Here is a 22732-nt window from a genome sequence, read left to right as displayed (position 1 = left end):
GTACTACCTAGCAGATAGCATCTATCCGAGATGGTCGACATTTGTGAAGACGATCTCAAACCCTGCGGCAGGAGGCAAGAACGCCTGGTTTGCGAAAGTTCAGGAGGCTTGCAGGAAGGATGTCGAGCGGGCATTTGGTGTGCTCCAATCTTGATTCGCTGTTGTTCGGTACCCCGCTCAGACCTGGTCCAAAGATCAAATGTGGGAGATTATGACTTGCTGTGTCATCTTGCACAGCATGATCATCGAGAGCGAGCAAGAAGACCCAGTGTTTGACACTGAACCATACTACAGGCAGGGTCCTCTAGCCGAAGTTGATCACCATCTACCGGCAACTTGAACTGCCTATCTCAGTATGCGTCAGGAGATCCGAGATCCACAGGTGCATCATCAACTGCAGAAAGATCTGATTGAGCACCTATGGAGGCTCAAAGGGGACGTCGTGTGATGAAATACGAGTTTTTATTTGTTGAACTATATAATTTGTATTGAACTATTTGTTGTTGTACTATTTTGTTGAAGTATTTGATTTTTCTGTGATGAAATATGTGATAAGAAATAATTGTGTTGATAATTGAACGCCGAGACACGGCGAAACCACGTCGAATATGGGCCCTTTATTCGCCGAAATTGGGCTGCAAAGTGGGCCAATTTCGGCGCCTGAGGGCGACGACTGGGCGCAAAACCGTCCCCAGCGCCGATTGTATCGCAGGCTCGCCTCCAAGGGGCGATTTTTATGCATCCTGGGGGGCCAACGGCTGGAGATGCCCTTACACACTGAACAAACCAGATGGTTCACCAAATGAACAGTACATGCAGAAGCGCACAAAACTTCTTCTCGATGACATAGAAGGAACATAAACCGAACATGCAGAAGTGCTTGGAAGATGGAAATATGTGCGATAGAGTCGTTGCCGACAGAACCACCTCCTGCTAGCTGAAATCAAAGGCAGACACAGAATCACATGCAGTTCATATTGCGTCTTCTTGATGGTGTGGTGAAGTAAACAGACAGTGGAGTGCTAAAGAGAAAACAACTAGACGGAATGGGTACCTGGACAGAGGATTTTGTTCATCGCTTGGCTCGACTTGGTCTGAAATTGAAAGAAGTCATTGTTAGACAAGGCAAAAGAAACAGCGGACTGAATTAAATGCAGAAACATGTGTACCTCTCCATCATGTAAGTATTTATCGGCACGAAGGGTGGGACTTTTGGGATGGCCCATCGCCACACGGCTCAGCGCCTCCACGGCTCGAGAAAAATGCTCAGGTTTGACTTTATCACCGAGAAGGTCAATTCTGACTTGCCGTAGCGAAGGAAGATTCCCTATGCTCAAATCAAAATCAGGACTGACAATGTCCTTCACTTGGACACCGAAGCGAAGGCGCTGAACCATGGGCATGGCTCCTTGTTGGAACGTTGGAAAAGGCATACTCTCGCCTCCGGGAAGGCACCGGCGCTGAGCACTAGCTTCTCCACCACTACTGTGGCATTGCCTGTGTCAAGGGAGACATAACGGAGAGCCGGCAGCATCCCAAGGATCTGGATATCTCCGGATCGCACTTCATTGGCAGTTAGATCAAGGTAGGAGAGTAGAGGCAGAGACGAAGAACAAATCCATGTAGGCAAGCTCCAGAAACATCCGAACAATCTAAGCCTTTGTAGGTTTTGTGACGGCACCCAGGCCGTCATGAAGTTCTCAAACCAACGACCAGTAGCGGAGATCTCCAGGCTCTCGAGTTTGTGTAGCTTGGCTAGGGATCCAATCAGAGCTTTACTAGCTTCAACAGCTCCCTCACTATTATCTGAATCCAATCTAAAGGCGAGCTCTCTTAACCAGCTCAGATGGCCCAGCTCTCTTGCGGTTTCTTCAGAAAGAAAGCCCATATTTTGCCCCATCAGCTGTTCAAGGCATTTCAGGTTGCAGAACCCTTTTGGTAGTGACATATCTGAATCAAGGATTAGGCACACTAACCGCCTCAGCTGAACAACACTGGACGGTAATTCTTTTGAATTGGTCAATTGCCAGTCTACTGTCTTCAAAAACTTCAGCTTTCCCATTTCTATCGCGAGCTTGCCAACCTTTGTGCCCCTTAACCCTAGGTATCTCAACTGTAACAAGTTCTCAACATGTCTAAGGTCAACCCCAGGATTTTTTCGAAGATCACAACCTTCCAGATCCAATACACGTAAAACTTTAAATATAGAAAGAGGCGGGATTATATTAATAGAAGTACTAAATGATGTCAAAGACCTCACTTGTGCCATGCTTGTGGTAGCCAGCTAAGTGGTGGTGAGATCTGTCATGCTCTTCGGGATGGACAATCTGCGGAACTTCTTTTTCAAAGGTCTGTCTCGCTTGATACCATCCAATATAGTGACAAAGTTTTGTTCGCTTGGTAATTCACATATAAGATCCACTACCAGAATATCCGCTTGCGCCGACGGCCTCATCTATGCCGACGGCCCCTGTCGGCATAGATGGACCTATGCCGACGGCCAAGGACAGGCCGTAGGCGTAGAAAAGCCGTCGACATACATCCATCTATGCTGACGGGGCCGTCGGCATAGACGAGGCTGTCGGGACCGCTCGAGATACACCTACAGGGACCGTCGGCATAGACGCAGCCGTCGGCATAGCCTGGGCCCACCTACCCGGTCAGTGCTGACCGTTTGACGGCGTTGAAACTACGCCGACGGGAGGTAACGACAGCCGTTGGCATATCCATGGCAGAGCTATGCCTACGGCATAGACCTGGCCCATGCCCCTCTGCCACGTCATCGATCCGTGTGCGCAGCTATGCCGACGGCCTTGCCGTCGGCATATGTTTATTTAGTTTTATTTTTAATTTTGCTTTATACTATCTACGGCAAAGGTAAGCCTACGGCATAGTCGTCGGCATAGGCCCCTCTGCCACGTCATCGATCCGTGTGCCATGCCACGTCATCGATCCGTGGGACTGCACCTCCGTGAGTGCACAGATATGCCGACGGCCTTGCCGTCGGCATAGATTTATTTTACTTTTTTTATTTTTACTTTATTTTGTTATTTTTACTTTATTTTAGTTTTTGTTTTTGCATAAGATAATTATGCCTTATCTAAAAAAACATACCCCGATGGTATATCGTTTGCCCCCCCCCTCCCGTTATGAACGTCGCTATCGCCGTGTCACGGAGGGGGGAAACGGTCGACACAGAGGGAATTCTGGTTGGTGGGGGGATTCGGGGTGTAGCTATGTCACCGAAACATCGCACGGGTCCCGATGCATATGTGAAAGTGTTCAGGCATGCGTAGACGCCCGTCTTGGGGCTCCGCGGTGTGCCCCCTCCCCCTCCACGCAAGGCAGTGCCGCCGTCACTTGGAGGGGGCCAAACCTCGGAGACGTGTGCCGCCTCTTCGGACATGCCACCACACCGTACGGCATGTATGAGGTCCCGGTGCGACGCTCGGGTAGCATTGCTACCCCTGGAGGCCCCCCCGTCCCGCCTAACCCTGTAGCGTTTGACCACGGGATCTAGCCCTTTGACTTTACACGGACGGGCTTTGAGCAGTGGACCTATCCACCAGGTTGTGTTAGGTCAGCCCATAGAAACACTTTGGAGCAACATCCGGGCCAGACCCACAGCAAGATCCCCTCCGTGTAGACCCGAGGCGTCCGTTTCCCCCCTCCAGGTGCCGGCGGTGGCGCCGTCCGTGAGGGGGGGCACACCCCGGAGACGCGTGCCGCCTCTTCGGACATGCCACCACACCACCCCACATGTATGAGGGCCCGGTGCGACGCTCGGGTGGCATTGCTACCCCCCCAGGGCCCCCGTCCCGCCTAACCCTGTAGCGTTTGACCACGGGATCTAGCCCTTTGACTTTGCATGGACGGGCTTTGAGTAGTGGACCTATCCACCCGGTTGTGTTAGGTCATCCCATAGGAACACTTTGGAGCAACATCCGGGCCAGACCCACAGCAAGATCCCCTCTTTGTAGAGCCGACGCGTCCGTTTCCCCCCTCTCGGTGCCGGCGGCGACGCCGTCTGTTTGGTGGTGCAGGAGGAGAAACTGAAGCGGCCGCTCTCACACATGCAGGCGTGGGAGATCGCCCATACGCGGAAGGACCCGAAGCCTGGCGAGCCCAAGTACTACGGCAAGAAGACCGCGGGGAGGAAGAAGGCCTACTCCGAAGGGTATATGAAGTTACATCCTGACACACCTGACCTCATTGCGGCGGATCTGGACGAGAGGGTGGTGCACTAGTGCATAACCGGGCTTTAGTCCCGGTTCGTAAAGGCCTTTAGTGCCGGTTCCATAACCGGCACTAAAGGGTGGGCACTAAAGGCCCCCCCTTTAGTACCGGTTCGGCACGAACCGGCGCTAAAGTGCCACCACGTGGCACGAGCCAGGCCACAGGTGCGGGAGATCATTAGTACCGGTTGGTAACACCAACCGGTACTAAATGTTTTTGGGTTTTGGTTCTATTTTTTATTTTTCCTTTAAATTTGTGTTATCAATTTAATTTAGGATTGTTTTACGTTATAATGACTTGTTATACTTGATATGGATATGGATATGGCATATATATATACTTGATCACTTAGGATCCATCGAGTTCAAACTAATTTGCGGTTTCTTTCATAAATGATATATATAATAACTAATCATCATCACATATTAATAAATAAATAAACTCTTGCATCATATCATCACCAACAACAGTATATATATGTGCTAGCTAGCTAAAAATCATCGTAGTCGTCATTAATTACCACTATTTAATCATCATAGTCATTACCGCTATCTAATCACCACCAACACTAGCTTAAAGAAGAAACATTCACTTGTAACAAAAGCAAAGATATAATCGAGTTCAACATGGTCATGATATTATAAGCGTTCACAAGCAAATCACTATTTGAGATTAATTAAGTTCAGGACAAGAATACGGACATGAGAGGACAAGTACTAAGATCATAGAATAGCATAGAACATGTATAGCTCTCCTGATTCATCATACTGGAGCATGCAGATGAATCTGTCTCCTAATCGTGGGTTGCGCTTGTCCTTGCTGCCCCCTAGTACTTCTCTGTGATCGTTAACAATTTTGCTTCAATCTTTCATTATTAAGCATTCATCGCTTTTAGAAATCCTGAATGCACTCATGTGCAATGTAGGATATCTTGGTCGTAAGCTAACCATTGACATGCGACCTTTTGTCTCGATCCACTGAGGCACAACTGTCATCGGGAGTCCCTGTTGAAGAACATCGTATAGTAATTAATATACTTAGCAATGAAAGTTTAGCTTTAAAAATAATGTATGCAAAAGATGCACTAAGAACAAATAGTAAAAATCTTACCATCTTTCCATTATAGATGTGACCGTAGTTCAATACAATCACTATTGGTCGCACGTTTTGAGTACTAACATTTCTAAGTGCAGGAAGAAAATTTGTCTTGACAGTATGAAGATCCTCAAGCAATGAAACATAATGACTTATCTCCTCACAGTTTAGTTCAGCCCCGGGGCAGTAGTAGGTCCTGTCTATCAAGCGCCGGACATGTTTGCTTGAACCGAAATAAGCTGACAATACAAATTAGTTGTCAACTATTTTTGAATAAACAATATCAAAGACATAAACATATGCATGCATGGTTGAGAAAAACTCACATAATGGTAGAACTGGAGGCGTTTGCACATCGACCCAGATGTCTCTATTACCTTCAATATCATTTTCCAGACGAATATCAAAGGTGATAACCATATCAGACTCAAATGCATAAGCCTTGCATAATGCTTCCCAAGTTTTGCATTCAAAATGGGTGTATGTGTCTCCATTGTATAATTTGACGTTGAAAGTATACCCATGCTCGGTCTTCAAGTAAACTCTCTTTACCTCCATATCATCTATAGCACTAAAACCTATCTTATCCAAGACAAAAATTCTTGCATGGCAGGGGATGCGCTAGTAGAATAGTGAAAATTTAAAATTATAAGTTGAAGCAAATGAAGCATAAGTCATGCTTTAAAATTATAATTTAAAATTATAAGTTTTGCATTCAAAAAATAATTGCCGTTGTGACTTACTGTATCCACTTCGAATGTCTCATCCAGCTTGATGCTGAAGCGCCTACCATCAACAAGGAAATTTCTGTCGCACAAGCCGCGCTGGTCTTCACAGTGTTCGCACATAATGAAATCTTTTTCACCGTCAGATGACATTTCCTATGTTCATATAGGTGAAATATTAAACACTTATTACTATCTAACATTAATTAATATCTAGCTAATTCAAATATATATTCATCTAACATTTGACATTAATATATCTAACTATATTCATCTCTAACAATTGACATTAATATATATTTAACTTTGCTATCTAATTCATCTAACATTCGACATTAATCTAACATTTATATAAACTAAAAATATATAAAAAATTAAATAAACAGAAAAACTCATTAACAAATAATATTTTAATTACATCATCAAATCTCAGATACCTAAATTTTCTTACTAAAAATAAACTAGTTCGATTATTTTCTTACTAAAAATAAACTAGTTATATTAATTATTCAACTAGTTCAAATCTCATATACCTAAATAAACTAGTTCGATTATTTTCTTACTAAAAATAAACTAGTTATATTAATTATTCAACTAGTTCAAATCTCATATACCTAAATAAACTAGTTTGATTATTTTCTTACTAAAAATAAACTAGTTATATTAATTATATTAATTATTCAACTAGTAAAAAAATGTGTATGTGTGTGTGTATGTGTGTGTATATGTGTGTGTGTGTATGTGTGTGTGTACTGCGTGTACGCCGCGGGGCGCCGGCGTACGGGGCGGGGGCGGGGACGGGGGCGCCGGCGTACGGGGCGGGGGTGGCGGCGTACGTACGGGTCGGCCGACCGGGGCGCGCGGGTGCGAGGAGAGACGTACCGGGCGGCGCCGCGGCGACGACGACAGACGGCGGCGGCGTTCGGGGCAGCGGCGCGAGATGACGACGACGACGGGCGGCGGCGGGGGACAGCGACGACGACGACGGACGACGGGCGACGGGCGGCGACGACGGACGACGGGATCGAGCGGCGCGCGCGGTTGGAGACGAAGTGGGGGATGAAAACTGAAATTTTCATAAGTGCTATATATATAGGATGGGCCTTTAGTACCGGTTGATGGCTCCAACCGGTACTAAAGGCCTATTTTCGCCAGACCAAGCGGCGGGAAACGAAGCCCTTTAGTACCGGTTGGAGCCACCAACCGGTACTAATTAAAGGCCTTGGGCTGCCACCCCGCGGTGCACAAAGTTTAGTCCCACCTCGCCGGGCGAAGGGCAGCCGCACTGGTTTATAAACCCAGCCGCGGCTGCCTCTTTGAACTCCTTTATATAGCTGGCTTCTGGGCCTAACTTCTGCGCGCTGCCCTGTGAGCCTGCTGGGCCTTTAGGGCCTATAATTGCACGCCCATGGCCTAGCAGGCCCACGGGGCAGCGCCCCAATTTTTTTTGTATAGTTTTTTTCTTTTCTGCTTTATTTTCTTCTATTTATTTCTGCGTAGTTTTTTGTATAGTTTTTTCTTTTCTACTTTGTTTTCTTCTATTTATGTCTGCGTAGTTTTTTGTATAGTTTTTTTTCTTTTCTGTTATATTTATTTTTCTTCTATTTGTTTGTGAGTAGTTTTTTATCTAGTTTGCCAAAATTCAATATTTTCAGAGTTCATTTTGTAGTGATTTTCAAATAATGTCAGAACGTGTTGAAAATTGATGACGTCGCTCTGAATGGTGCATACTGAACGCAAAAAATGTCTGGAGTTCAAATAAGTTTAAAAAACATGAAGTGTCTGTATAACACATGAGTTCTCGTCCGAAGCCCTGATACTCTGAAAGCGATTGTCCAGTTTGTACACGAAATGCGTCAAGTTTTTGCCGTAACCCTCTCTACTCTCTTGCATATGCTATGTAGGTGAAATGATGATACCATGCCAAGTTTCAACATTTTCAGAGTTCATTTTGTAGTGATTTTCAATTTCACGGTCATTTGGCTCTCTAAACAAATCAGTAAACGAATGAAAAATAGCAAATATAGTTTTTTTCTTTTCTGCTTCATTTTTTCTTCTATTTATTTCTGAGTAGTTTTTTTCTTTTCTGCTATATTTATTTTCTTCTATTTATTTCTGAGTAGTTTTTTTATATAGTTTTTTTCTTTTCTGCTATAGTTTATTTCTTTTCTGCTTTATTTATTTTCTTCTATTCATTTATTTTTATATACCATGCCAAGTTGATGGCTAAAACTTGATGGTTCAAAGTCTGGAGTTATAACCAAAGTTTCCAAAAATGAAATGCCGGTGTAACAGATGAGTTTTCGTCTGAAACCGGCCCTGATACAGATGAGTTTTTGCCGTAACCCTCTCTACTTTTTTGAACATGCTATGTGGGTGAAATGATGATACCATGCCAAGTTTCAACTTTTTCAGAGTTTATTTGTAGTGCTTTTTAATTTCCAGGTCATTTAGTTCTCAAAACAAATCATTAAATGCATGAAAAATAGCAAATGAAGGCAGAAATGGTTGAAAGTTGATGGCGTCGCTTTGGTTGGTGCATACTGAACGCAAAAAATATAAGAGCATTTAGATCATGATCTTATATTTCTTTACAGTCTGAATTGTCAATATGATCTTATACATCAAAAATACTTTGATCATCAATGATCTTTTTGTGTACAATCTGAATTGTCAATATGAGTCCTCAACGATTTATAAACCGGTGAAGACTCATATTGCGGCCACAAATTCTACACATAGAGTTCAATGAAGACCAAGTGCTTGTGATAGTTTGAGAAGTAACATATTTAAGGTGGTAAAAGCCTTGTTAGGGGAGCGAGGTGGGACTAAAAACAGCTTGCCATAACCTCATTTGTACCGGTTCGTGGTATGGACCGGCACTAAATGGTGATGGTGGGGCCATAGCCTGACCGCAGGCTTGTTGGAAATATGCCCTAGAGGCAATAATAAAAGCATTATTATTATATTTCCTTGTTCATGATAATTGTCTTTATTCATGCTATAATTGTGTTATCCGGAAATCATAATACATGTGTGAATAATAGACACCAACATGTCCCTAGTAAGCCTCTAGTTGACTAGCTCGTTGATCAATAGATAGTCATGGTTTCCTGACTATGGACATTGGATGTCATTGATAACGAGATCACATCATTAGGAGAATGATGTGATGGACAAGACCCAATCCTAAACATAGCACAAGATCGTATAGTTCGTTTGCTAGAGTTTTCCAATGTCAAGTATCTTTTCCTTAGACCATGAGATCGTGTAACTCCCGGATACCGTTGGAGTGCTTTGGGTATACCAAACGTCACAACGTAACTGGGTGACTATAAAGGTATACTACGGGTATCTCCGAAAGTGTCTGTTGGGTTGACATGGATCAAGACTGGGATTTGTCACTCCGTATGACGGGGAGGTATCACTGGGCCCACTCGGTAATGCATCATCATAATGAGCTCAAAGTGATCAAGTGTCTGGTCACGGGATCATGCATTACGGTACGAGTAAAGTGACTTGCCGGTAACGAGATTGAACGAGGTATTGGGATACCGACGATCGAATCTCGGGCAAGTAACATATCGATTGACAAAGGGAATTGTATACGGGGTTGCTTGAATCCTCGACATCGTGGTTCATCCGATGAGATCATCGAGGAGCATGTGGGAGCCAACATGGGTATCCAGATCCCGTTGTTGGTTATTGACCGGAGAGCGATCTCGGTCATGTCTACATGTCTCCCGAACCCGTAGGGTCTACACACTTAAGGTTCGGTGACGCTAGGGTTGTAGGGATATGTATATGCAGTAACCCGAATGTTGTTCGGAGTCTTGGATGAGATCCAGGATGTCACGAGGAGTTCCGGAATGGTCCGGAGGTAAAGAATTATATATAGGAAGTGCTGTTTCGGCCATCGGGACAAGTTTCGGGGTCACCGGTATTGTACCGGGACCACCGGAAGGGTCCCGGGGGTCCACAGGGTAGGTCCACCTGCCCCGGGGGCCACATGGGCTGTAAGGGGGTGCGCCTTGGCCTACATGGGCCAAGGGCACCAGCCCCAAGGGGCCCATGCGCCTAGGGTTTCCAAAGGGGAAGAGTCCCACAAGTGGAAGGCACCCCTAGGTGCCTTGGGGGGAGGGAAACCTCCCTTGGCCGCCGCCCCCCCTAGGAGATTGGATCTCCTAGGGCGGCGCCCCCCCTAGGCCCTCCTATATATAGTGGGGGAAGGAGGGCTTTTTCATCCATGCCTTTGGTTGCCTCCTTCTCCCTCTCCAACACCTAATCCTCCTCCACAGTGCTTGGCGAAGCCCTGCCGGAGTACTGCAGCTCCACCACCACCACGCCGTCGTGCTGCTGCTGGAGCCATCTTCCTCAACCTCTCCTTCCCTCTTGCTGATCAAGAAGAAGGAGACGTTACGCTGACCGTACGTGTGTTGAACGCGGAGGTGCCGTCCGTTCGGTGCTAGGATCTCCGGTGATTTGGATCACGTCGTGTTCGACTACCTCATCCCCGTTCTTTGAACGCTTCCGCTCGCGATCTACAAAGGTATGTAGATGCATCCGATCACTCGTTGCTAGATGAACTCATAGATGGATCTTGGTGAAACCGTAGGAAAATTTTTGTTTTCTGCAACGTTCCCCAACAGTGGCATCATGAGCTAGGTCTATGCGTAGTTCTTCTTGCGCGAGTAGAACACAATTTGTTGTGGGCGTAGATGTTGTCAACTGTCTTGCCGTTACTAGTCTTATCTTGCTTCAACGGTATTGTGGGATGAAGCGGCCCGGACCAACCTTACACGTACGCTTACGTGAGACCGGTTCCACCGACTAACATGCACTAGTTGCATAAGGTGGCTGGCGGGTGTCTGTCTCTCCTACTTTAGTTGGAGCGGATTCGATGAAAAGGGTCCTTATGAAGGGTAAATAGAAGTTGACAAATCACGTGGTGGCTTTCACGTAGGTAAGAAAACGTTCTTGCTAGAACCCTACTTCAGCCACGTAAAACTTGCAACAACAATTAGAGGACGTCTAACTTGTTTTTGCAGCAAGTGCTTTGTGATATGATATGGCCAAAGTTGTGATGAATGATGAATGATCTATATGTGATGTATGAGATGTTCATGCTATTGTAACAGGAATCACGACTTGCATGTCGATGAGTATGACAACCGGCAGGAGCCATAGGAGTTGTCTTTATTTTTGTATGACCTGCGTGTCATTGAGAAACGCCATGTAAATTACTTTACTTTATTGCTAAACGCGTTAGCCATAGTAGTAGAAGTAATAGTTGGCGAGCAACTTCATGGAGACACAATGATGGAGTTCATGATGATGGAGATCATGGTGTCATGCCGGTGACAAGATGATCATGGAGCCCCAAGATGGAGATCAAAGGAGCTATGTGATATTGGCCATATCATGTCACTATTATTATTTGATTGCATGTGATGTTTATCATGTTTAGCATCTTGTTTACTTAGAACGACGGTAGTAAATAAGATGATCCCTCATAATAATTTCAAGAAAGTGTTCCCCCTAACTGTGCACCGTTGCGACAGTTCGTTGTTTCGAAGCACCACGTGATGATCGGGTGTGATAGATTCTAACGTTCACATACAACGGGTGTAAGATAGATTTACACATGCAAACACTTAGGTTGACTTGACGAGCCTAGCATGTGTATAGACATGGCCTCGGAACACAGAAGACCGAAAGGTCGAGCATGAGTCGTATAGAAGATACGATCAACATGAAGATGTTCACCGACGTTGACTAGTCCGTCTCACGTGATGATCGGACACGGCCTAGCTAACTCGGATCATGTTATACTTAGATGACTAGAAGAGGGATGTCTATCTAAGTGGGAGTTCATTATAATTTGATTAGATGAACTTAATTATCATGAACTTAGTCTAAAATCTTTACAATATGTCTTGTAGATCAAATGGCCAACGTAGTCCTCCACTTCAACGCGTTCCTAGAGAAAACCAAGCTGAAAGACGATGGCAGAAACTATACAGACTGGGTCCGGAACCTGAGGATCATCCTCATAGCTGCCAAGAAAGATTATGTCCTACAAGCACCGCTAGGTGATGCATCTGTTCTCCGTGCAGAACAAGACGTTATGAACGCTTGGCAGGCACGTACCGATGACTACTCCCTCATTCAGTGCGGCATGCTTTACAGCTTAGAGCCGGGGCTCCAAAAGCGTTTTGAGAGACACAGAGCATATGAGATGTTCGAAGAGCTGAAAATGGTTTTCCAAGCTCATGCCCGGGTCGAGAGATATCAAGTCTCCGACAAGTTCTTCAGCTGTAAGATGGAGGAAAATAGTTCTGTCAGTGAGCACATACTCACTATGTCTGGGTTACATAACCGCTTGACTCAGCTGGGAGTTAATCTCCCGGATGACGCAGTCATTGACGGAATCCTTCAGTCGCTTCCACTGAGCTACAAGAGCTTTGTGATGAACTTCAATATGCAGGGGATGGAAAAGACCATTCCTGAAGTATTTGCTATGCTGAAATCAGCGGAGGTAGAAGTCAAGAAGGAACATCAAGTGTTGATGGTCAATAAAACCACTAAGTTCAAGAAGGGCAAGGGTAAAAAGAACTCCAAGAAGGACGGCAAGGAAGTTGCCGCGCCTGGCAAGAAAGATACCGGGAAGAAGCCAAAGAATGGACCCAAGCCCGAGACTGAGTGCTTTTATTGCAAGGGAAGTGGTCACTGGAAGCGGAACTGCCCCAAATACTTAGCGGACAAGAAGGCCGGCAAAACAAAAGGTATATGTGATATACATGTAATTGATGTGTACCTTACCAGTACTCGTAGTAGCTCTTGGGTATTTGATACCGGTGCAGTTGCTCACATTTGTAACTCAAAATAGGAGCTGCGGAATAAGCGGAGACTGGCGAAGGACGAGGTGACGATGCGCGTCGGGAATGGTTCCAAGGTCGATGTGATCGCCGTCGGCACGCTGCCTCTACATTTACCTACGGGATTAGTTTTAAACCTCAATAATTGTTATTTAGTGCCAGCTTTGAGCATGAACATTGTATCGGGATCTCGTTTAATTCGAGATGGCTACTCATTTAAATCCAAGAATAATGGTTGTTCCATTTATATGAGAGATATGTTTTATGGTCATGCTCCTATGGTGAATGGTTTATTCTTAATGAATCTCGAGCGTAATGCTACACATATTCATAGTGTGAGTACCAAAAGATGTAAGGTTGATAATGATAGTCCCACATACTTGTGGCACTGCCGCCTTGGTCACATAGGTGTCAAACGCATGAAGAAGCTCCATGCTGATGGACTTTTAGAGTCTCTTGATTACGAATCATTTGACACGTGCGAACCATGCCTCATGGGTAAAATGACCAAGACTCCGTTCTCAGGAACGATGGAGCGAGCAACCAACTTATTGGAAATCATACATACTGATGTGTGCGGTCCAATGAGTGTTGAGGCTCGCGGTGGCTATCGTTATGTTCTCACCCTCACTGATGACTTAAGTAGATATGGGTATGTCTACTTAATGAAACACAAGTCTGAAACCTTTGAAAAGTTCAAGGAATTTCAGAGTGAGGTTGAGACAACGTGACAGGAAAATCAAGTTCCTACGATCAGATCGTGGAGGAGAATACTTGAGTCACGAGTTTGGCACACACTTAAGAAAATGTGGAATAGTTTCACAACTCACGCCGCCTGGAACACCTCAGCGTAATGGTGTGTCCGAACGTCGTAATCGCACTCTATTAGATATGGTGCGATCTATGATGTCTCTTACCGATTTACCACTATCTTTTTGGGGCTATGCTTTAGAGACTGCCGCATTCACTTTAAATAGGGCTCCGTCGAAATCCGTTGAGACGACACCGTTTGAATTATGGTTTGGGAAGAAACCTAAGCTGTCGTTTCTGAAAGTTTGGGGATGCGATGCTTATGTCAAGAAACTTCAACCTGAAAAGCTCGAACCCAAGTCGAAAAAATGCGTCTTCATAGGATACCCTAAAGAAACTGTTGGGTATACCTTCTACCTCAGATCCGAAGGCAAGATCTTTGTTGCCAAGAATGGATTCTTTCTAGAGAAAGAGTTTCTCTCGAAAGAAGTAAGTGGGAGGAAAGTAGAACTTGATGAAGTGTTACCTCTTGAACCGGAAAATGGCACAACTCAAGAAAATGTTCCTGAGGTGCCTGCACCAACTAGAGAGGAAGTTATTGATGATGATCAAGATACTTCTGATCAAGCTCCTACTAAAATTCGAAGGTCCACAAGGACACGTTCCGCACCAGAGTGGTACGGCAACCCTGTCTTAGAAATCATGTTGTTAGACAACGGTGAACCTTCGAACTATGAAGAAGCGATGGCGGGCCCGGATTCCGACAAATGGCTGGAAGCCATGAAATCCGAGATAGGATCCATGTATGAAAATGAAGTATGGACTTTGACTGACTTGCCCGTTGAACGGCGAGCCATAGAAAATAAATGGATCTTTAAGAAGAAGACAGACGCGGATGGTAATGTGACCATCTATAAAGCTCGGCTTGTCGCTAAGGGTTATCGACAAGTTCAAGGGGTTGACTACGATGAGACTTTCTCACCGGTAGCGAAGCTAAAGTCCGTCCGAATCATGTTAGCAATTGCCGCATTCTACGATTATGAGATATGGCAAATGGACGTCAAAACGGCATTCCTTAATGGTTTCCTTAAGGAAGAATTGTATATGATGCAGCCGGAAGGTTTTGTCGATCCTAAGAATGCTGACAAGGTCTGCAAGCTCCAACGCTCGATTTATGGGCTGGTGCAAGCATCTCGGAGTTGGAACATTCGCTTTGATGAGATGATCAAAGCGTTTAGGTTTACGCACACTTATGGAGAAGCCTGCGTTTACAAGAAAGTGAGTGGGAGCTCTGTAGCATTTCTCATACTATATGTAGATGACATACTTTTGATGGGAAATGATATAGAACTCTTGGACAGCATCAAGGCCTACTTGAATAAGAGTTTTTCAATGAAGGACCTTGGTGAAGCTGCTTATATATTAGGCATCAAGATCTATAGAGATAGATCAAGACACCTCATAGGTCTTTCACAAAGCACATACCTTGATAAGATATTGAAGAAGTTCAATATGGATCAATCTAAGAAGGGGTTCTTGCCTGTGTTACAAGGTATGAAATTGAGCTCAGCTCAATGTCCGACCACGGCAGAAGATATAGAAGAGATGAGTGTCATCCCCTATGCCTCAGCCATAGGTTCTATTATGTATGCCATGCTATGTACCAGACCTGATGTAAACCTTGCCGTAAGTTTGGTAGGAAGGTACCAAAGTAATCCCGGTAAGGAACACTGGACAGCGGTCAAGAATATCCTGAAGTACCTGAAAAGGACTAAGGAAATGTTTCTCGTTTATGGAGGTGACGAAGAGCTCGTCGTAAAGGGTTACGTCGACGCTAGCTTCGACATAGATCTGGATGACTCTAAGTCACAGACCGGATACGTGTATATTTTGAATGGTGGGGCAGTAAGCTGGTGTAGTTGCAAGCAGAGCGTCGTGGCGGGATCTACATGTGAAGCGGAGTACATGGCAGCCTCGGAGGCAGCACATGAAGCAATATGGGTGAAGGAGTTCATCACCGACCTAGGAGTCATACCCAATGCGTCGGGGCCGATCAAGCTCTTCTGTGACAACACTAGAGCTATTGCTCTTGTCAAGGAGCCCAGGTTTCACAAGAAGACAAGGCACATCAAGCGTCGTTTCAAATCCATTCGTGAAAATGTTCAAGATGGAGACATAGATATTTGTAAAGTGCATACGGACCTGAATGTAGCAGATCCGTTGACTAAACCTCTCCCTAGAGCAAAACATGATCAACACCAGAATTCCATGGGTGTTCGATTCATCACATTGTAACTAGATTATTGACTCTAGTGCAAGTGGGAGACTGTTGGAAATATGCCCTAGAGGCAATACTAAAAGCATTATTATTATATTTCCTTGTTCATGATAATTGTCTTTATTCATGCTATAATTGTGTTATCCGGAAATCATAATACATGTGTGAATAATAGACACCAACATGTCCCTAGTAAGCCTCTAGTTGACTAGCTCATTGATCAACAGATAGTCATGGTTTCCTGACTATGGACATTGGATGTCATTGATAATGAGATCACATCATTAGGAGAATGATGTGATGGACAAGACCCAATCCTAAACATAGCACAAGATCGTATAGTTCGTTTGCTAGAGTTTTCCAATGTCAAGTATCTTTTCCTTAGACCATGAGATCGTGTAACTCCCGGATACCGTAGGAGTGCTTTGGGTATACCAAACGTCACAACGTAACTGGGTGACTATAAAGTTATACTACGGGTATCTCCGAAAGTGTCTGTTGGGTTGACATGGATCAAGACTGGGATTTGTCACTCCGTATGACGGAGAGGTATCACTGGGCCCACTCGGTAATGCATCATCATAATGAGCTCAAAGTGACCAAGTGTCTGGTCACGGGATCATGCATTACGGTACGAGTAAAGTGACTTGCCGGTAACGAGATTGAACGAGGTATTGGGATACCGACGATCGAATCTCGGGCAAGTAACATATCGATTGACAAAGGGAATTGTATACGGGGTTGCTTGAATCCTCGACATCGTGGTTCATCTGATGAGATCATCGAGGAGCATGTGGGAGCCAACATGGGTATCCAGATCCCGCTGTTGGTTATTGACCGGAGAGCGATCTCGGTCATGTCTACATGTCTCCCAAACCCGTAGGGTCTACACACTTAAGGTTCGGTGACGCTAGGGTTGTAGGGATATGTATATGCAGTGACCCGAATGTTGTTCGGAGTCCCGGATGAGATCCAGGACGTCACGAGGAGTTCCAGAATGGTCCGGAGGTAAAGAATTATATATAGGAAGTGCTGTTTCGGCCATCGGGACATGTTTCGGGGTCACCGGTATTGTACCGGGACCACCGGAAGGGTCTCGGGGGTCCACCGGGTGGGTCCACCTGCCCCGGGGGCCACATGGGCTGTAAGGGGGTGCGCCTTGGCCTACATGGGCCAAGGGCACCAGCCCCAAGGGGCCCATGCGCCTAGGGTTTCCAAAGGGGAAGAGTCCCACAAGTGGAAGGCACCCCTAGGTGCCTTGGGGGGGAGGGAAACCTCCCTTGGCCGCCGCCCCCCCCCCTAGGAGATTGGATCTCCTAGGGCCGGCGCCCCCCCTAGGCCCTCCTATATATAGTGGGGGAAGGAGGGCTTTTTCATCCATGCCTTTGGTTGCCTCCTTCTCCCTCTCCAACACCTAATCCTCCTCCACAGTGCTTGGCGAAGCCCTGCCGGAGTACTGCAGCTCCACCACCACCACGCCGTCGTGCTGCTGCTGGAGCCATCTTCCTCAACCTCTCCTTCCCTCTTGCTGGATCAAGAAGAAGGAGACGTTACGCTGACCGTACGTGTGTTGAACGCGGAGGTGCCGTCCGTTCGGTGCTAGGATCTTTGGTGATTTGGATCACGTCGTGTTCGACTACCTCATCCCCGTTCTTTGAACGCTTCCGCTCGCGATCTACAAAGGTATGTAGATGCATCCGATCACTCGTTGCTAGATGAACTCATAGATGGATCTTGGTGAAACCGTAGGAAATTTTTTGTTTTCTGCAACGTTCCCCAACAAGGCTGCCACAGGCTCTTTAGTACCGGTTCGTGGCATGAACCGGTACTAAAGGTTCGCCACGAACCGGTACTATTGATCGCCGCCACGAACCGGTACTATTGATCACATTAGTGCCGGTTTTTTTACAAACCGGCACTAATGTGCTTCACATTTGACCCTTTTTCTACTAGTGGTGGTGGGCATGGGGCCCAAGGAGCACGATCGGGAGGCGGTTCTCGATGCTGTGATCACTCCTACTATCTCCTACACACAGCTCTGTCAGATCGACCCGAGCCTGAGCCAGCGCACGAGCCAGCCAGTGACCAGTGCACAGTCACAGTCCCTTTTTCAGGAGCAACACAATCTGTAAGTATTTTCCCTCTTATCTTCATTGCTCACTTTATTTTCCGCATTTAGTAGTTTTATGTGTTCCATCATGTCATACCGTAGGCCTACCTGGAGCACACACGCCAGGAGACCATGGCGTGGCATGAGAGGCTTTATGAACACCAGGTGCAGAGGGATCGCCAGATGCAGCAGGCTTTCAGGAAATGGCGGCCGACAGGTGTCCTCAGTTGCAGCCAGCACAATGTCCTCCAGCACAACCAGTGCTGTTGACCTTTGAGGAGTTTGTGGCACAGAACGCTGGCCCCTCGCCGGTTAGTTCATCCCCAATATATTCATCCAAAGCATGTCATGCCTTTCAACACAGTCATATATCCCGTTAATATGTCTTTTCAACATCCAGGGAATAGGTGGATCTACCGTTGGCGGTGGTCTTCGCAGCACTCCCGAGACACGGAGCCCGACCACTCCGATCCACGGAGGCGGAGGTGGAGGCGGTCTTGGCGGTGACGACCTCCGCGGTGCTCGACTTCCTGGCGCTTAAGCCTTTGGGTCACATTGTGGTGGTCTTGGTGGTGATGATACTTATATGCTAGTGATGTTTCTTATTGTTGTTTGTGAGATTCTTATATGCTTTGGTGGTGATGATACTTATATGTTTATGCTTTGCGATGCTTCTTATGATGTGTTATGATGAATTTGTTGTGTGATGCTGCTCCTTATTGTTATGTGATGCATATATTGTTGTATGATCCTTATGTATGTTGTATATATTCAAATGAATTGAGCTGAAACAAAAAAGAAAAAAGAAAAAAAAAGCAGACAGAAAATATGCCGACGGCTAGGCCGTCGGCATACAGCTGGCGTGAGCTCCCAGTGGATGACACGTGGCATGCCTAGGCCGTCGGCACAGTTTCAAACTAAGCCGACGACCAGGCCGTCGGCATAACCCTGCCACAGGAGAGCCTAGTTGTTGCCACGTGGCAGGCCTATGCCGACGGCCTGGCCGTCGGCTTAGTTTGAAACTGTGCCGATGGCTAGGTCGTCGTCATACGGCTGCCACGTGGCGAGCAGGCGTTGGTCAGCACTTGACGACGGCCGCCGTTAGGAGGTAACGTTGCCGACGGCCTTGGACACCGTCGGGATAGGTCCTATGCCGACGGCCTTTATATGCTGACGGTCACCCGGGCTACGCTGACGGATATGTTGCCAACGGGGGCCGTCGGCATAGGCCTGTCCCGACGACCAGTCAGGGCTATGCCGACTGCCCTGGCCGTCGGCATAGGGTGCGATTCCGGTAGTGATCAAGCATTATATCATGTTCACAACAAGCTTCAACCCTACCATCAGCACGTATGTTTATCGGCATGATCATGTTTCTATTTACTAGCTCGTTGAAGTAGCTATCTCCAAGCTCAAGCAGGCTAGCAGTTTCATTGTCTACTTGGATAAATCCTTCAGAAATCCATCTCCTTATCAGCCGATCTCTGCTAATTTGATGATCTTTTGGAAAGATAATAAGAAGGGAGATCATAAAAGCTCAATGACAGTATCCTCTTCATCTCCTTCACATGATCATCACCTTCTCTAAGTCCATGTCCAATAGAGTTGAGCAAAACATGCCATTGGTCAACTCGGTCGTTCATCTGATTATTAGCCAAGTAACTAGCCAAACTAATGATGGCTAATGGTACCCCATCACATTTCTTCAAGATCTCTTTGGATACTTTCTCAAATCGAGAAGGACACGCCTCATTAGGAAATATTCTTCCATAGAAAAGTTTTTGTGAGTCATCGTTAGAGAGAGGATCCATCTTATGAATCATATCTTTAGAAGAGTAGCAAACTTTAGAGATATCAACATGGCGGGTTGTAGTAATTATTATACTTCCACACTCATCATCCGTAAGTGCATATCTGATTGTTCCCCATGATTCTTTATTCCATAAATCATCGATAATTATGAAGTACCTATGCACATGGCAGCACAAGAGCTACAGGTTAGCAAAACAAAGCAGCATATTTATCCAAAACATGAAAGCATGTCAATCACCTCAATAATCCAATGAGGTACTGTTATTAAGCATGTACAATGAGAAATCCATGAAAAATAAAGTGAGATGATTTTTAGAGACTTGGTGTTTTTCCTTATCTAATGAACTAAACAAGTATAAACTTAATATCAAATGTAAAGATACATATATGTGTCATCGACTAGTTCATCATATATTACTCCCTCCATCCCACATTGTAGTGCATATAGTTTTTTTCAAAAGTCAAATTATAAAACGTTGACCAAGTTTATAGAGAAAATCATCTATATCTATAATACCCAACATATACAATATGGCAATATATCTCATGATGTATCTAGTCATATGCATTTGATATTCTTAATGTAGATAATTTTCGCTATAAACTTGCTGAAAATTCGTAGAGTTTGACTTCTGGAGAACTCTATATGTAGTAAGTTATGGAACAGAGGAAGTATATACGCTATCCTTTTTATTTGACTAAAATCATAGTTATATTTTCTGCCAGGATTGACGCTATATGGGTGTTGCTTGGATGTACCACTAGGGAATTATAATACACAATGGGTCATAATGTAATATGTACCGGAGGTGTATGTGCCATTTTGCGTGGATGGCATCTGGAGCAATATAATTGACATGGCTCGTCGGGTGGGCGATGCTTACCTTTTCTTGCTAAGCAATTCTCGGATTAGGATGATGAGCTGCTCTACATCCAAGTTTGCTGCATTTCCATGAAGACTAGTATTTTTTCCCTTGTCAAGTTTAAAGAGAAGATGGCTTAATACTTTCTTCATGTCAGGATTCCAAGACACAGTCACAAAAGCTTTGTAAACAATTTTGTTGGAAGGGCATCATATACTTCTCTGGCAAGTGTAGTCTTGCCCAATCATCCAAATTCAATAATAGAAAGTGTCTTGAGTTGCTCCTTGGACACACAGCCCCCCTCACAGATTTTTTGTCTTTTCGGAGGAGGGTAAACCTCTGGCCTCTGCATCAATTGGTCCCCTTCACCAATCTTCTTGATAATATCATCCCTTGCTTTCTCTATGCTGATGATATTCTTCTTATATCCGTAAAGAACCTCCATGAAAGGGTCAATAGTGGTCCTTATGGCTGCCTGTAGATTAGCAAGATTATACTCCCTCTGTTCCATAATGTAAGACGTTTTTTAACACTACACTAGTGGTAAAAAACGTCTTACATTATGGGACGGAGGGAGTATCTTTTATGTCGGCTAGCAACATCTTGCAGTCGCTCATGGATTTCTTCAATTGCTGTGCAAATCTCATGGCCAGCCTTGCCTTTTTAAAGAGATTTGCCATCTTGGCCATTAGCTTTTTGAAGCTGGCCTGATTAGCATTGGGCTCACAACCCTCAACACGCACCAGGAGAGAGTCGACGACATCCTCCATGTCATAAGCCAGCTCCCTAACATCATCAGCCCAAAACTTGACCTGGTCGTCAAGCTGATCCAGCGACACCTCTGCCACCTTGCCAAGGGCAGCGCGCATAATGGTCAGCTGGGTAGAGAAGGACTTGACCTTTTTCTCAACTCCCGTCTGTAGGTTGGACTTCTCCTTGATAATCTCACCCAGTTTGCAGAGGAGGGAGCCCATCGACCCCATTGCGAGATCCATGGCTCCACGGTCCCCAACAATCTTGTTTTTTAGATAATTAATAGTGTTCATGCTCTATTAATAAGCAAAATAAAAAAATAATTAGCCCCTTTAATCAGATGAAAGGCTCAAATATCACCCCCTGAGCCCCCCTATGAGCGAATTCTGGCTCCATCCCTACATGCTTCACTCAGTCTTCTTTTGTTGATGGACAACAGGCTGAATATCATAAAAAAAGATAAACAAATGTTACAGCTAGAGATTACAAGGAGAATAGAGAGTTATGACAAAGGGGTTCCTGAAGCTCATGTGCCGAACGTCGGCAACGTTCCTCACGGTATCACAGAGACAAGAGTGCAAGAGAGCACCATCGTCTTGATGCAGGCTAATTAGTACTGCATGATTGAGGCGCTTGCTCCTGAGACTGCCAGTGGCAGCGCGCCGTTCTGCATGATTGAGGCGCTTGCCCCTGAGACTGCCAGTGGCAGCGACATGTCCGTCTTTCGCCTCACGGCATGGACGCTGAACCCCGACGCCATTCCTCGGACCTCCGAGCTGCTTCTTCCGGTGGACGACGGCGTGCCGCTCAATGCCTCGACTGACTCTGTGAGCCGCTTTGCCCTCACCTTGGCACGGTTCCCGGTCGCAATTCATGTCTCCCAGGCTGAAGACTACAGATTCCCGCCAACGCCACCGCCGCCCTCTATGCCGGGTTCTGATGATGATGAGGCCAGAGGCGACGATGCCGGCGACTCCCCTCTTCTACCGCCCAAGTGGCCGCGCTGCCACGACTTCCCGCCACGCCGCTCCGGCGCCGCTGGGGCCGCCCACGGCGGCCGGCGCCACCGCGGTCGCCGCCACCCCCCTTTCGCGGTTACCAAGGGGTGCTGGGCCCCTCCGCCCCACGTCACAACGCCAGGCCTCCTCCTCAGCAGCGTTTGTCCTTCCCGCTGCTTTTGGATAAAGCAACCGCTCCGCGTCAAAGCACCTGTCAGTCCGCGTCGTGGACTA

At 45.9% G+C, this 22732-nt stretch overlaps 1 pseudogene; it reads right to left on the bottom strand.

Annotated features, from left to right (window-relative positions):
• Nucleotides 1-770: 770 nt before the first annotated feature.
• On the bottom strand, nt 771-21730 carry LOC125538524 (annotated as a pseudogene).
• Between the last annotated feature and the right edge of the window lie 1002 nt (nt 21731-22732).

Source organism: Triticum urartu, chromosome 2, assembly GCF_003073215.2.
Source record: "Triticum urartu cultivar G1812 chromosome 2, Tu2.1, whole genome shotgun sequence".
Taxonomy (NCBI): domain Eukaryota; kingdom Viridiplantae; phylum Streptophyta; class Magnoliopsida; order Poales; family Poaceae; genus Triticum; species Triticum urartu.
This window is presented reverse-complemented; position numbering and strand designations above follow the sequence as displayed.